The 17,184-nt window shown below is 43.6% G+C and overlaps 1 protein-coding gene across 4 annotated transcripts in view; it reads right to left on the minus strand.

Moving 5' to 3' along the window:
- Positions 1-17,184, minus strand: part of PPM1L (protein phosphatase, Mg2+/Mn2+ dependent 1L) — a 110,500-nt gene that overhangs the window by 14,618 nt on the left and 78,698 nt on the right. The gene's annotated exons all lie outside the window — the stretch shown is intronic.

Here is a 17,184-nt window from a genome sequence, read left to right on the forward strand (position 1 = left end):
ATGCTATAGTTTTATTTTCCTCATTTAATTGATGTGGAGTGGAATGAACGTTGAGCAAAGCAGATCCTACTAAGACCATCCTTTTTCTGTATTTTCTCCTTCCAGTGAGTGTGAGCTGTATTCATAAAACCTCAGCTTTATAGGAGGAATATATAGGAGAAATCCAGGAATATTACAAATACTCTTTGTACGGGCTTTGGACCAGACGTCACAATTTCATTCATGCTTTAGAATTGAAAGATGGCAAATTAAGTTTTTAGATACAGACTAACAAACATTGAAAGGGAACATGCCTGGCACTCAATTCAGATTGCATAGGGCTGCTAAAATTGGTACAAGAGGTACTCTTGTATCCTCCAACAGTAAGTAAAATTAACTTATTGGCAGCTTTCTTTTCCTTTTAGGCAGAGCAGAGAAGCACATGGCTGAGTTTTCATCATGTTGTTAATTTACATCTGATTATTCATTTAGAAAAGGTGCATCCACAGCCGAGGCACTGTGGAAGCAGCACGTGGGGCCGGCCTGCCTGACTGAGGGTCCCAGTGACGAAACGCAACCAACAGCAGCATCACAAAGAAACACGTCTCTGCTTGTACCTTTAAATCAGACAAAGATGGAGTTGTAATGAAAATGCTAGCAACAGGGCGCTTTCACCGCCTGCCATCAGTGGCATCCTGACCACTGGTTTTGGTCCTGGGGAGCTATAGTAGGGTTTAAGTCTACGCTTTGTGGTCTTCAAGCTAAATTCTCATCGCTATCCAAACCAGAGTTAGAAACTGTGTTTTGCTGTTCCCATGTCAGTAGGTGAATGTCCCATGACTGGTATAAATAAAAGAGCCAGTAATAAACCATTTGCGTTTAGATGCACTATGTTCTGAAGATTTATTTTTAACTTAATGGTCTGTCTTGCACAGCAATAAACTAGAGCTATTTTTTCACAAGACAGTAATATATATAAATATATATATAATTTTTTGCAGTTGACTGGCACATTGCAGACCTAAATGGATATAGTTTCACATTTGTTGCCATAGCCCCCTGCTAACTGCACAGCTTGATGGCTCACCTAACAGTGGGACATGCAGAGGAACCTGTCCACCAGGATCACCAGAGGAACCCAGCAAAATGAGCTGCCTGCTCAAGGAATATCTCCTCCAAAGACTGAGATTGCACCAGCGGGTGTGAGGGAGGCTGTGCTGGAAGGGACATCCACTGGGCAGATGCCTGCCCTGCTTGGGTGCAGGGTGCCCGGCCTTATCACCTGGGAGAACAGACCCACTCCAACCTCAGAAGACTTGGTGGTGAAAATACCAGTATCCAAACCACAAAGACAACAGAACAATCACGAGGGTACAGACTACTGGAGTGTGGGGCAGCTGGTCATTTAAGCAGAACAAAATGGGATTTAGCATTGGAGGGCATCTCATGTTCCACCTGAACAAAAGCCAGTAACTCTGCAAATGCATAAAGCCCTGCTTCAGTAAGAAAATCACAGCACTAAACGGGAGCCTCCTTTGCTTTTATTTATGAAACTTTTCTCAACAAACATTCAAGCAGCATCATGCTGACAATCTGCACAAGACTGGAGGGCTGGTACCAGCTGAAGCTGGCCTGAATTTCAGAAACAGAGCAATTTGGGTTGAAAACAAAACCTGTGAGACACAAAACGGTGCAAAAGTGAAAGCCCTGCTGGATGGGAACACAGAGTCAAACACAACTCCAGAAGGATCCTGGAGTGCTGCGGGCTGCAAGGCTCCATGATCCACCACCCGGCTGAGGCTGCTTTCGGGATATCATTGCTGCGGCTGTACCTGTAGCTGTCGTCCTGGCCTGACATCTGCATTTGTAAATTCATCAACTCTCCTGTATGCAAGACCACCCTCCTGCTCTGCAGATTGCCCCCACCTCCCCCTGACATCGGCTCAGCATGTATTTTTCCTAACAGTAATGTTAAAAATTATGTTTCCTAGTGTAAAAAAAAGTGCAAATAACATCCTACAGCCCTGGCATTCAGAAAGTAAAATGCTTCACATACACAGTAATTATTACCACAATTTACATAAACATTGACTGAATACAGTCTTCTTGGTCATATGATCTGTGTGAACGAAAGAGAATGAGCATTTGAAACAGAAGATCATTTCCAAAGTGATTCAGGAAGCATCAGTTGTTTCACGGTCCCTGACTGATGGCTGGGCTATCATTAAGTCCCTGACCTCATGCTACTGCCTGCCGTTACATGAGAAAGCAAACTTATTTTATGTTGTTTTCTTTTCCATCTATTTTTATTTCAGTCATTTAACCTTGTGTAGAGTTAGAAAACATCGTGCTCTTGTCAGCTGCCTCAGATTTAATGCAATTGCACAATGGAAAATTCCCAACATAACGGGTCCAAAATTGAGAACACATGTTATATTAGTCCCTTGATGCAGCTGCCTGAATAATACCCTGCTGAGCAGTTTACAAAGAAAATCACCAGAAAATTTAAAACCTGTACGGTACTGGCTGCAGAGATAGGGAGGTTTTAAGTCAGGTAAGATCATTGGTGTTGTATTTTAGTATCAGACAAGGCACCTTGTAAAAGTCAAGGCTGCACCGGCTCTACCAGTTTTTAGATAACTGTTTTATTGAAAGGAAGAAATGTCACCCGAGTGCAAACAAGACCTGGTTAATACATTAAAAGGCATTTGAGAGCCCAGGCATGATCCAGCTCACCCTGCAGCCGCTCACCATATCATGCTTTGCGCACGGCATCAGAAATTCCTGCTGACGCCTGGCTCCAGATTTCCTGGCTGGTGCGGCAGCTCAGGATGAGGACCAAAGCTCTGGGGCTCTGTAGGGCCCATGGTGGTTGAAAAGTCCCCCAGTGTCCTCATTTCATCCTACCCATTCGCAAAATCTCAGTTAATCTCACCAGGCGCTCACCACATCACTTCTCCCTCTTTGCTGAGTTTTCCTTCTATACTCCAAGTCTCTGATGCCCCACAGCTTTGAGGCCACCAGCACATGTAACCTCTTCCCTTCCTCTTCCCCTTCATCCCTCTCTTCGACCCTGAATTTTTGCCTGTCTCTTGGTGAGCAAACACACCTCCACCCTGCCCCTACCTCACACCCTTAAATGGCCGAAGTCCCTGGCCAGGGCTTTTCCTTCTGAACAACTGTCCCCACACATGCCTTCTCGCTGCTTTTCCCAGTCCTCCCCCACCTTTTCCATAGCCCTTTGCACAGAACTGACAATGGAATAACAGCTCAGACCAGTCCTGCTGTAGTGGTGACTCCAAGTCGGATGGGAACTATGTTAAATCAACCTAGGCAGCTGCTTTGTAGGGAGTGTGGATCCCCTTTCGCAAACTGTCAGTGTACAACAGCACTCCTGCGATGCCTGATACAGCAGAGCAGAGGCCTACTGTAGCCTTTGAGCAGAAATGCATTCACAGCGACTGCAGGTCAAGAATTTGGTACTTACTTGGTTGGGCTGACCAAAAAACAAACAAAACAACAACTCAAAAAAACCTTCCCCATCTTTTTTTAACAGTGCTCAAGCTTGAATTTGCACAATAATTAAGCAAGAATTAGTATTTTCGAGCTTCAGTAATCTCCGGAAGGAAACAGAATGACTCAGAACAGTGCAAAAAGCAGGATAAACAGAAATCCAGATTTATATTTACTCTCCACTAGCAACTTGCACTGCATGCAGCTTCTTTCTCATTTATAGATCTGCATTTCTACTTGCCTTGCAGGGACTTCAAATCCTAAACAATAAGACTCCAGTAGTTTTTAGAGCAGGTATGTGCTGTTTTTACCGATATTTTAATATCTGTCCTCTTTGCCCATCTGCCTCAGGTCCTCCCGTTGAGAGCCGACATGTGTCTCCTGAATTTCTAGTTTACATGCTCTGCACATACCTCCCAGGCAATGCAAAAAACCCCTTCGATTATAGCCCAGGGAAAAGGCAAGACTGAGAAAAACACCGCAGGTAAGTATATGAGGAAGGTTAAGGGAGCTTCTTGCTTCCCAGTGGCCAGGAATGTGGATGAAAAGTTAACATTGTGAAACGCCACCTCTGCGTGCCCTCCAAGTGATCCGCCAACTCTAATCCAAAGCCATAAAAATAAATGTAATTATCCACTGCTTATCTGTAAGATAAGCAAGGATAAAATCAAGTAGCAGACATTCATGTTTCATTCCTGATGCAACAGCGCAAGAACTACAGCGGCTGGAGTCCCTTCTTTGCTCTGGTGCTCCCCAAACCATCACGTCTGCGTGGAAAAGGAGGGACAAATCAGGTACTGAAAGCATCAGTTCTCCAAGCAAAACCGATCCCAACAGCCTGTAATTGGGGTTGGATCACTTGTGAAACCTTTTGCTGGATCCCAACAATCTGCGCACTGCCTCCTCCTTGGCTGGTTTCTAATCCAAGGTGCCATTTCTCACGTGCATTTTCGGCTTCCCTAATGACATCCAACCTCATTAAGCATTTTGTGAAAGGCCAAGCTAATTGTGCTCATTAGCTCTTCTTCATCCCTTACTCCTTTAAATAGCTACACAATTTCTTTTAGCTGAAGCTCTGCAGATGAGAGAAAATGCTATTATAATCTACAAAACACACAATTTTGGTGAATTACTGAGCTAACTGCCTGCGAATGAAGTAAAGAGCTGATCACCCACAACACCTTTCAAAACTACAGGTGCATTTTTAAAGTATCCACCTCCTTTTCCTCAAATGTCTTGCAAGGTGTACAGGACTGAAGAGCCTACACATGATACTGGCATTCATCCCTGCATCCCCTCTGTGCTGGTGTTTCCTACAAACGAGCTATGCCTGCCTTTTCTTTCAGCTAACAGAATTCTTTTGTAAAGCACAAACCTAAAAATAACCATTCTGAAAATTCAAGGTCTCATAATTTCTTAATAATCTCAACAGAACACTTTTCTCCCCTCCAAAAAATTAAAATAACTCCTTCTTTTAAAATAGATTAAAGGAAACATTGGATTCTTAGAAATACACAGAAATCACTTCAAATCTTTATAAGATGGTAGCTTAATTTCCACCACAAAACAATTCCTACCTGGGTGTATGCAGCAATATTTTAAGACCTTATATTTGAAACAGAGAATCATATTGTATTTCTATTTAGATTCTACTTTCCGGTCTAATCCATGAGTATGTATCTATTCCTCGATCCTGTTTACCATTAATCATATTATCTTCATCACACTTGGGATACACAGATTCATGCAAATGTTCCAACTCAGCTATGTAAAAGATACCTGAAAGTGTTTTCCAGGTAGAAGAACATGAGCATCAGGTAACAGAAGTTAATTACTGAAACACGGAACCTGTTTTGGGCAGCCCCTCCATCTTCCAGACCGCTCTGACATGGCCCCATCAATATCGGAGCGGAACGGGGAGCGCTCCGACCTTCGTGCCAGCCTAGTGCTGTGTGATTAATTTCTTGTCCTTATGAAAAATAACCTTAATACAATGGGAATCTCCATTTCTGTCCGAAAGTCGATTTCTTGGCACTGCTCTCATATTTAGTTTCACCTGAACATCCCACTCACCCGTTTAACACACTAGAAGTAGAAATATGTTGAAAACTGTTTATGTTTTTCTGGTTAGAAATCTCTTTATGTCACTAGGCTAATTAAAGCGCAGAAAACCACACTTGCAATCTCGTTCATGGACGGGCTTGGGCATTCTGCAGAACTAAACCTCCCGTACCGCCCTGCAGTTATATGACAAATAAAAATGCCTACGCTAAGGTCTGTACATGAGAGGAAAAGAAACCTCTTGCTGACACTTCCCTGTGAGCCTTCGATATCCATGGGCTGAAACACAGTCTGTGTGGTGACTGCAACGCCAGCGTTTGCACACAAGCTATAAAGTCTGAATTCTTCTGATTATAGGAGCTCCTGAAGCACTGGAAACTAAAATGACTGTAGACAATCATGCGATGTAAGATATATACAAAGGGATCCTGCTGCTGCTCTTTCAAACCATATTCCTATGGTAGCTCTAACCAGCTGCTACCTAAGCCAAGCAGCAAGAGCGAAGGGTCCAGCTTAGCATGAGGTTTCAAGATGTTGGGCAGAGCAGATGAGGCGCAGCCCCTGGCTCAAATGCAGCATTCCCTTGCTTAAAAACACAGGTTATATAAAATGAAAACAACAGTTATTGCTTTCAAGTAGGAATTACACCTAATTTCTCCCTCCCTCTCCCCCCACCCTACCTGTTGTTAAATGTGTTTCCCCAATTCCTAGATCTTTACAGCAGAACTAAAATTTAGGGGCCATGTAAGCTCAACATGACCCGGCAGTGTGCGCTTGCACCCCAGAAAGCCAACTGTGTTCTGGGCTACATCACCAGCAGTGCGACCACCAGGTTGAAGGAGGTGATTCTGCTCCTCTACTCTGCTCTCGTGAGACCCCCCCTGCTGTACTGCATCCAGCTCTGGGGCCCCCAACACGAGGGATGTGAATCTGTTGGAGAGAGTCCAGAGGAGGCCACGAAGATGCTCATTTGCTATGGAGACAGGCTGAGAGAGCTGGGATTGTTCAGCCTGGAGAAGAGAAGACTCTGGGGAGACCTTCGAGCAGCCTCCCAGTGCCTAAAGGGGCCAATAGGAAAGGTGGAGAGGGGCTTTTTACAAGGGCATGTAGGGACAGGACAAAAGGAATGGCTTTAAACTGACAGAGGGGAGATTTACATTCCATGTTAGGAAGAAATTATTTCCTGTGAGGATGGTGAGGCCCTGGCACAGGTTACACAGAGAAGCTGTGGCTGCCCCATCCCTGTCAGTGTTCAAGGCCAGGTTGAACTGGGCTTGGAGCAACCTGGTCTAGCGGAAGGTGTCCCTGCCTGTGGCAGGGGGGTTGGAACTAGATGATGTTTAAGGTCCTTTCCATCCCAAACCATCCTACGATTCTATGTAATCACATGGAAAAAGTAGGAGCAAAATGAAGATTCCACTTGGACACCGTCCCCCCCGTCCCCCCCCAGTAATTAAAAGCGTCCAATTTCTGCCAAGTCCTGGGACATCTCTGGCTTCACCCCAGCCCTGCCTAAAGGATAAAGGATGCAAAATTTCATTTGAGCCCCAGGAATTGACCTGCACTTTCCTGAGGTGCCTGAGCCACAGACACCAGACTTACAGCAGCAGCTATAAATAAGGTGTCAGCAGGTAGGCACTAAACTGAAGGCATATAATTAGCAAATCCTTCACAAACAGTGTAAGTAGCGGCTGGTTTACAGATGCTGAGCACATCTCTGCATCCCGCAGCCTTAACGGGGCTGTTCAAAAATCCCCATTGTGGCTGGCAGTTGTATCCGACAAATGGCTTTTACTATGACTACATTATTCCTCAGCCTCTGGGGTGAGATTTTACGAAGGACTAACACCCATCAGTGACAGGGCCGTCTATCAGGCTGCAGCTAATTTCATGGAGGACCACTGTAAATACCTGCCGTGCTCTCCAGCTGGCCCTGAGGCACTTGGATGATGGATCACTCACCTTAACTCCTGAACAATACGGAACTTATTACTATACAGGCAAAGCTGTACAGCAAGGCAGTGTTTAAGAGTTATTTATTTAGTACTTAAGGTGTACCTCCAAATTACAAATACAAACATGTACTCCATGGAAAGGGACTGTGGTCTTTGTATTTCCCAAGCTGGCAGAAGAGTGGGAGCAAGATGAGGAGGGAAAAAAGGGTGGGGAGTGATAATGCACCAGAATTACACACAATTAGGGAGGTTTGTGGTTTAATTCAAGATCCTCACTCTGTCCCCCTCCCCTCCAATATCTAACACACAAAATTTGCTGATGCAGATTTTACTGAGCTGTAAATTGAGACTGGCTGGCCTGAGCAAGGGTGTCAGCTTAAATCAAGCTGGTGACCTTTCCCCTTTTCAGATTAACCTAACTCAGGGGCTAATAATCTTCCAATACCTGGCCAAAAGTCACTTTGGACAGTACTTTTTTCCTTCTGTATTTCCCAACTATATCTTCCTGTTCCCTGTACCAAACCTTATCTACCCATTTGCAAATTCAAAACTTCCCCATCCACCAAACGTCCACTTTCTGAGGGCAGAGCTGTCATCTCCCAGCACGTGGCTGAGTGAGAACAGAATAGTTTGAGGGGAACTTTTGTATGAGATCAGTAAATCCAGCTGGCAGCTGAAGCCCAGGTAAAAACCTTTCCAACGACAGGCTCAAGCCATTGGCAGACAGTGACTGCAGCCCCTAATCCCAGAGCTGATGGACAAGATGCACATGGAGGGAGCAAAAAGCACAGATATTGCTGAAACTCAGCAACTGCCACTGTTACAAAGGTATTATGGCACGAAGAAGAGCCAGTTTTTGCTTGTTTATGACCAAATTCTTTACCTTAATGGGTTGTTACAGACTATGGATAGGGTTTTAAATAAAGCTTCACTTGAGAAGAGAAAGCCTCCTTTTGTTCTTGCTCCTTTTTCCTCCTACATCTCCCCATGTATAATTCAAACACTGAGAAATAATGGAAAAGGCTAACAGTGATTGATTGTGGCATGCAATGCAGTTGTGCATGCAAAGCAGGGCTTAGCACGAGCTGAACGCTGCTGCAAACAGGGAGAGCAGAAAGGTAGAGCACACAAAGATGTGAGCAGGAGTGCAAGTGAGCTGCAGAAACACAGCAGCACCCTTAGATCATAAATCCTTGTGCATGTGCCTGTGCTTGACATTATTACAGTACCACAGAATCATGGAATGGTTTGGGTTGGAAGAGACCTTAAAGATCCATCTAGTTCCAACCCCTCTGCCACGGGCAGGGACATCTTCCCCTAGACCAGGTTGCTCAAAGCCCTGTCCAACCTGGCCTTGAACACTGCCGGAGTAGAGGGGAGAGTAGAGGGGGAGAATCCCCTCCCTTGACCTGCTGGCCACGCTCCTTTTGATGCAGCCCAGGATACGGTTGGCTTTCTGGGCTGCGAGCACACACTGCCAGCTCATGTTGAGCTTCTGCCCAACCTGTAGCTGTGTCTGGGATTGCCCCGACCCAGGTGTAGGACCTTGCACTTGGTCTTGTTGAACTTCATGAGGTTTGCATGGGCCTAGCTTTCAAGCGTGTCAAGGTCCCTCTTACAATGTTTTCTTTTATGATTTTCCTATTAAAATGTTTTCAAAAGAATGCAAATATTAGCTTTTCATACATGATATGGCAAAACTATGGGTATGGATGATATGGAGCAGCAATACTGAAGATACTCATTTAAATACAAAAATCTAGCAATTGTTGGTGCAATGAAGGGTTTTGCAAAGGTATAGTCTGTGATGGGTTTGGGCCACTGCACCTTGCTACACCAATGCTGTTTGCTTGTCTGGGTAATGATGCAGGAAAATTTAATAAGGATCTCCCAACGATCTGTCAGGTTTGTAAGAAGAACAAACTTTGCTGTCTTCACAAGACCCTTCGCTGTCTTCTTTGCTGCTTACGAGACCCTTCAGGCTCACAAGACCCTTCAGGCATTTATCTCTGCATCCATCACCAGATGACAAACCTCCGCCGAGATGGATAGCTTTCTTCCAGAGGCCTGAACAGATATTCTCTCTGCGTAAATGGAATTTGCAGCAAGCTGTGTGTTCAAATGCATCTCTGTCTGATATGTTTTTAATAAATTCTAATTAAAAAAAGATACAACCATGCTGACATCTGTATTCATGCAACACATGCATCTGGAATTGAGGAAGAACACTATGGTATCGACAGCAACTATCTCAAGTGAGATTCAACAGAATCGACAGGTTTTCAAATGACATCCAACAAAAATGTAAGCAAAATAAACCTCAAAAAGTGGTTTTAACTCTGCAGAGCTTACATACTTTTAGTCTTTCATTAGGCCAAAGATACAAACAGGGAAGACGTCAGTCGGGTGGTCATAATGCAGCATGCCTGAAAAATCCTTTCAGATCGGAAAGGATTGGAAAGGTTGGAGGAACACCCTTTCCTGAATGCAGGAGACCTCAAACCACCCCTCCACAGGGCACCAGCCAGGACCAGCTCTACCACAAATTATGGCTGAATTAATTAACCACCTAAAAACTAAGTTTATGCATCTAAGATGCTTTCCAGACTTAATCGATAAGTACATTGAAAGGAAATGGCCAGTTAATATTAAATCCTAATTAAGTTAGTATTATAATTAGATTAAAATCATTAAATGATTTATAGAACATTTTCTATTACACTACTGATTCTCAGCACTCTGCAGAAACCAAATATGTTGGTTTCTTCTCTTTCTTCAAGACTTTGGTAACAGTAGAATTTTTAAGTTATAATTTAATTGCTACAAATATATAAATACCAAAGTGAGGAGTACAAGGCATTCATACAGTAAGACTGAAAACAGTTATACCTGCTTGAGCAAAAATAGAATGCTTTATGTGATTAATACAAAATTCCCTGACACAGCCCTACAGAGTCACCATTGCACTGACACTGCACAGAGGTCTCACCAAATATATAGAAATATTTTTTGTTGCTTTATCAAATATATAAATGTATTTACCACATACTCTGAACCAAATATTGTTGGAGTTTGTGTCGGTTCTGAAAGAAGGGCTGCTGGCTGATAAATTTAAATAGCTAAATACCTACTTCAAACATGCATGAGGAAGTGAAGAATGTTTCCCAGGCACCTGTCAAAGTGCTATTTCTGCTCTGAGCTTCTGCTGAAAGGTTATAATTATATGAATAATAAAAAAATATTTTAATGGAGCAGAAGAATACAACACACTTGGGCTGGCTTAAATAACACGCCTGTTGTTTACAAACACTGCCAATAGTCTAAAAAGCTGGAAGACCACAACGTAGGAAATCAGAGACGCACAGTTTATGTTGAAGCTACACCCTGAAATGTAATTTACATGGTTTTATGTGTACACCTACAGGAACACTTAGGCTGACGTTCAGCCCTAGCCAGAGCTGCTACCTGTATTTTACCTGTGAGCAAAAGCTAATTCACAGACAACGGAAAAGAGCAGCCATGTTTAGGAAATGACTCTTCACATACTAAAGCAGATGCTTAAAACAAACCCATGAATTGCTCCAGAAATGCTGTTCTCTTTCCAGTGACTACTGAAGAGCTCTAGAGAAGTCGGCCAGAATCCGATGTCTATAATGCACGTACAAAATGCAGAAGGGACCAGCTCTACCCTCAGTGACTACCTTCTGATTTCTGCTGTACGTACTGGTCCTCTGCACTAAAACAGAGCCCTGGTTCACGGTGACCAGGTTTAAGCTGTATGTTTAACGTGTAAAAGAAATTAAATAAGCCAAAGAAAGCATGGAGCGTAAGGCAGAGATTAAATAAATTCAGCAGTAATCATCTGGCTATAAAGAGTAAAACTTCTACTGTGTTATTTGGAAAAGGCACCATGTTGAGTTCTCACTGCAGCAACCAAAGACCCAGAGAAGGGAGCTGGTTTAGATCATGTTCTTGAGATCAAATACCTAAAAATCATTTAAAAATGGAACCTGAGCTGGAGAGAAAGCAGCTACCCGCAGTGGCCTGCAGGCCACACTGGTTTTCTCCTTATCAGAAGGAAGCCTCTGGCGCAGCAATGAACATTGCCCAATGCAATGTTCCAGTGCTGGTAGTTACACATCTGCTGTGTCGACATGTTTGCAACGTATCAGAAAATAAATGTACTGGATTGCTGTGCCCCTGTCAAGGGGTGCTCGCCACAGCACACAGAGATCCCACCCAGTAACATCTCTTAATATGTAACAGAAACACATAATCCACTATAACCATCCTTTGCCTGTACATGCTTTTGCTTCAGAAAAATACATTGCTTCTGGCTTCATCACAGCTCCTTTAGAGCTCTCCCATTGTTGTTCTTCCATATTCTGTGCAACCCACTGTCTTTGCAACTGCTGTTTTTATCATGTTCAGCGTATAACTTTCCTTCCTGCTAAATCCTTTAAATCCCTCCTAAAAACTTATCTAAAGCTTTTTAAACATTTTTCAGGCTCAGGCTATTTCATTTTTGGCAGTATTACATGTTCTTGCAGGACCATTATCACTGTATAACTGTGAGATTATAGCTGCCTGCTCTTCCCAGTGCTGTCAGCAGAGCAAGCCCATTCTCTGCCTTACTGGTAATGGCTGTAGCTGAGCCTGGAAGAGAAATATTCCTGAGACTCCTTGTTGGGACAAGGATTTAAACACCTGACAAACCACCACTATTGAAAGTGTGTTCCCACATTTCCCCCAAAGACCAAGCCCTCCATGAAAAGGACCAGTCAAACACACACCAAAAGCATGGTCAAAGTGAGAGTGTGCATTATAAGACAATATTTTTTTAATTTATTCTAAAGAAGGACCTAACAAACCCAACAGATTTCTTTCTGTATTTTTAATGGCTCACTGCTGAGCATGAGCCACCTTGGGATAAACATCACAGCAAAGATAATTTACTTCATCTTCACTGCGATGTAGCATAATGATGACTTTACCTGGTAAAGCTCTTCGCAGCAGGAAAAAAGGTTTTTTCCCAGCAGAGGATTTATTATCCCAAATTATAGGATATATTTCTGGTACAATTTTACTGCTTTAATTCTCTCATTTTCTCCTTGTAATCGCTTTTTCTGGGGGAAAACACCTGCCTGCACTGCCAGACAGGGAGCATTGTAATTGAAAAAGGGGCATCACTGGCCCCTCGATGATTAAAGTTAACTTTCTCCCAGTGCGACCACAGTAGCACAGACTTTGTGTGAAGCAGATGGATTTGCCAATCTCTTGGGCTGAAGTTTAATCTTGGATATTTTTGCTTTACTGTATTTTTGCCAGGAACGGCAAACGCTAACGGGACTGGATCTATGCCAGGTTGCAGTCCTGGAGTCAGAAAGAAGGTCTGAGCCTTGGATTTGTGCTCAATGACGGTTTTCACAGCTGCAGCTACTAGAGAAGCCAGACACAGCTTTCTGCGAAGCACAGAAATACAGGCTGATTACGAGGAGCTGATTTAATTGTTTATCATTTCATTATATACTAAATTGTACCAAGAGTAAAGAGTGGAGGATGTTGCATGTTCCTGTTTTGAAGGACCGTGAGATTCCCAGGGAGAGCACAGCAGCTGGGCATGGCTGGGGAAGGCAGAGTACAAACCCCCATCTCATCCAGAGATAAAGTCCTATGTATTGTAGTGCCAATGGCCACATTTTACCATATTTTAACCAGAAAAATCAACTGTGTTGCTAAAATTGGAGTTTTCAGGCAATTTGGGACACAGACTACTAGCATAAAAATTCGCTTTAAGCAAGACTATGGTACTGACACTGAGTGTCTCAAGCAACAGTGCACATGAACTGTATCTAAAAGTTTCCAGATGAACTCTAACACCAGCCGTGCCCGCAGAGTCCAGCCAGGCATGAGCTCTGGGTCCCCCATAGAGCATGTGTGAAGGAGCAGCCACCCACTTTCCTTGCGGTGGGCTCCAGGAAACACAGGGCACTCCAGCAAGTATTAGCTAAGAAAACATGTTCTGGGCTGACATCTGGATGCAGTGCCTAAATGTCAACATCTTTCCTGACTGCTTCAGGGCATGGAAAAATGAAATTAACCTTTTTTGTCACACAATAATGAAACTCAGTTTCTACAGGACTTTGAGGGAGAGGGGCCACCCATTAAAGAAAAACTTATTGACTACAGTACAAACCCACCTGCAGAATCTCCCAGCAGCCTTTAGCTACCTGGCACACCAGAGTTAAATGTGCCAAAGTACCTTTAAATACCTAAACTTGTATTTTGACAGAGTAGTCAATGACTACTCCAGATGGATTTGTGCAAAGCATTTGACACTGTCCTGCACGACATCCTTGTCTCTAAATTGGAGAGACACCAATTTGATAGGTGGACCACTCAGTGGATAAAGAACTGGCTCGATGGCCGCACGCAAAGAGTTGTGGTAAACAGCTCAATGTCCAGGTGGAGACCAGTAACGAGTGGTGTCCCTCAGGGATCGGTGTTGGGACCTGTCTTCTTCAACATCTTTGTAGGTGACACGGACATTGGGATTGAGCGCACCCTCAGCAAGTTTGCCGACGACACCAAGCTGTGTGGTTCGCTTGATACAGGAAGGGATGCCATCCAGAGGGACCTTGACACGCTTGAGAGGTGGGCCGATGCCAACCTCAGGAAGTTTAACCAAGCCAAGTTCCTACCTAGGTTCCTACCTAACCTACCAAGGTCCTACACCTGGGTCAGGGCAATCCCAGGCACAGCTACAGGCTGGGTGGAGAAGAGATTCAGAGCAGCCCTGCAGAGAAGGACTTGGGGGTGTTGGTTGATGAGAAACCGAACATGAGCCAGCTTCAGTGTGCGCTTGCAGCCCAGAAAGCCAACCGTATCCTGGGCTGCATCAAAAGAAGTGTGACCAGCAGGTCAAAGGAGGTGATCCTGCCCCTCTGCTCTCGTGAGACCTCACTTGGAGTACTGTGTACAGTTCTGGTGTCCTCAACATAAAAAGGACATGGAGCTGTTGGAGCAAGTCCAGAGGAAGGCCACGAGGATGATAAGAGGGCTGGAGCACCTCCCGTATGAAGACAGGCTGAGAAAGTTGGGGCTGTTCAGCCTGGAGAAGAGAAGGCTGCGTGGAGACCTCATAGCAGCCTTCCAGTGTCTGACAGGGGCCTATAAGGATGCTGGGGAGGGACTCTTCCTTAGGGACTGTAGTGGTAGGACAAGGGGTAACGGGTTCAAACTTAAACAGGGGAAGTTTAGATTGGATATAAGGAAGAAGTTCTTTACAGTGAGGGTGGTGAAGCACTGGAATGGGTTGCCCAAGGAAGTTGTGAATGCTCCATCCCTGGCGGTGTTCAAGGCCAGGTTGGACAGAGCCTTGGGTGACATGGTTTAGTGTGAGGTGTCCCTGCCTGTGGCAGGGGGGTTGGAACTAGATGATCTTTAGGTCCTTTCCAACCCTAACTATTCTATGATTCTATGTTTAAAGACACTATAAATCAAAGAACTAGGACTAACATCCAACAAGGCTTCAGCGGGAAAAAACAGTCTCGCACAACTTAACCCAGCCCTAGCGAGTCAAGAATGCCACTTTTTAAACCAATGAATTTCTAAAGATTATGAGGGTATTTGTACCCATCTGTCACTTCTGGCCTGCTTTCATTTTATAAAGCTTCCTTAGTCAAACTTCACTAAATATCTTGTCAACATTTGACTATTTTTAGATAAGCTCATTTAATTTGGTAGCTCCAATATATTGATTTCCTAAAGGGAATGATTTACAAAAAGAGGCATTAGGATGTTGAGTCTGTCAAAGCTGCACGTAATTAATATTGTATGCTGCTGGAAAGGCCAAATTAACACCCAAAATTATACCAAAAGCCCAAGCCATTTTAGAGTAGTTCTGTTTTATTCTGGCAGCTGAATTCTACCCACTTTGCTAGACATCCCTGGGGCAAAGAGAGTCAGCTGGGGGTGAGCACTCTGTGAACCATTGGAAAATGGCCCTTCCAAGAGGGATGGGAAAGGTTTCCTGGATGGGAAAGGCCTGCTCCCTTAGTGGAAGTGCTCCCCTACATGCAACACCCTGCTACAGTCAGCTTCCGAGCTCCTGATATCACGTACCTTAAACATCTAATTTCTAGTTTCCCTGGATGACACACAATAGAACTCCAACTGCTCATGATTACAGAAATTAAACCCTTGACAGTGCTCTTTGGAATGGGTTTTGTTGATGTCTCACGTAGTCCCCTGCAGACAAAGTTGTACTTTCCCTTTACATCACAATCACTTCTATTTTCACAATTGTGACTTTTAAAGATTGCTTTCTTCATTTCGTATGTACCACCAGCAGCTTGATCTTCTCATTACATTGATTTTGGTACAGAAAAATGCTAATAAAAATGTCACCAACACAACTGCTTGAGCACTGCTGAATAGCTGGAGTGCTCAGGATCACGAACAGCTGCTGCAATTATATTTAACTACCCATTTTCTGTGCTTTGCTCACAATTGGATCTTACTTCAAGAGCAGGTAGCAGCATTTCTGCTTTTGTAGTAAACAAGTGACATGATTAGAATGATGAGCGGGCTCCATCTCCATGTTTTAATCTTTTTAGAGGTGTCTCTACCTGATTGGGAAGCTGAAATTCTGGTTTTCTCTTTACAATGAGCTGTGTTGTCACTCCATTCTGAACACGTGTATATGATGGGACTTTTCTAAACTAGTTATTTATGTAGCTTCTCATTTCCACGATTGTTTTATTGCATGATATAAATCCCCAAATGTGTGTTTCAAGCAATTTAAATCTTTATTTTCTCTGTACAAACACAGAGTTTTCAATAAAGGAAAACGATTTCTTTTTCCCTGACAGGAGTCAGCGATTTCCTCCACTTCATTTTCTCCTTCCTAATAAACTTCTATTGATCAAAATGACTGGAGAAATGAAGTGACCAAACCAGGGTAAAAGATTTACACGATTCATTAGAATGGTAAATACTGCGTTAAAAAAGATAAACAGGAGCAACAGAAAGCAACAACTTTCAAATCTTATTTTTTACACATCATTAAAAACAGGCCATATGTGATTAAACAAGTATCTTGTGCCCTCATTTTAACTCTGCTGTCCTTCTAGAACTCATATGACTCCAAGCTCCTTAAGTACGTGACATGTATAGTCTGCAAACAGCTCCGCGTGAGGCTTGAGAACATTTGGGATCAAAACAGTTTAAGAGAATCAGGCTTATTTATTAGATGAGCGTGTGAATATAATTGATAAAGTAATAGAGCATTGTAATTACTTGAAGTTACTAAAGCTCACAGTCCTGTAAGTACCCAGAACGCAGAGTCTACAAATGGCTTTTTAAGTTGCTCGAGTGCCTTTGAGATCAAAGTAGCTTAAGAGAATCATATTGCTACTGGGTGGGAGTCTGAGTAGGAGGCTGAACTAAGTTGATAAGTAGTTAGAGCATTTTAAGTACTGCGGGGCGCTGCAGCATGAGTATAAAGTAATAGGACAAAATAACACCAGCTTGTTGGTGCTTGGTTTTCCAGAGCCAGACTACTGATGAGAAACACAGCTGACGGTAATTTTAGCAGGATGCCACCTAACCAAACAAATGAGTGATCCACTTGGGCTGGTGTCTGGCAAGTGTGATCTAAACAGGATGAAAAACC

This window comes from Strigops habroptila, chromosome 8, assembly GCF_004027225.2.
Source record: "Strigops habroptila isolate Jane chromosome 8, bStrHab1.2.pri, whole genome shotgun sequence".
Classification (NCBI taxonomy): Eukaryota; Metazoa; Chordata; class Aves; order Psittaciformes; family Psittacidae; genus Strigops; species Strigops habroptila.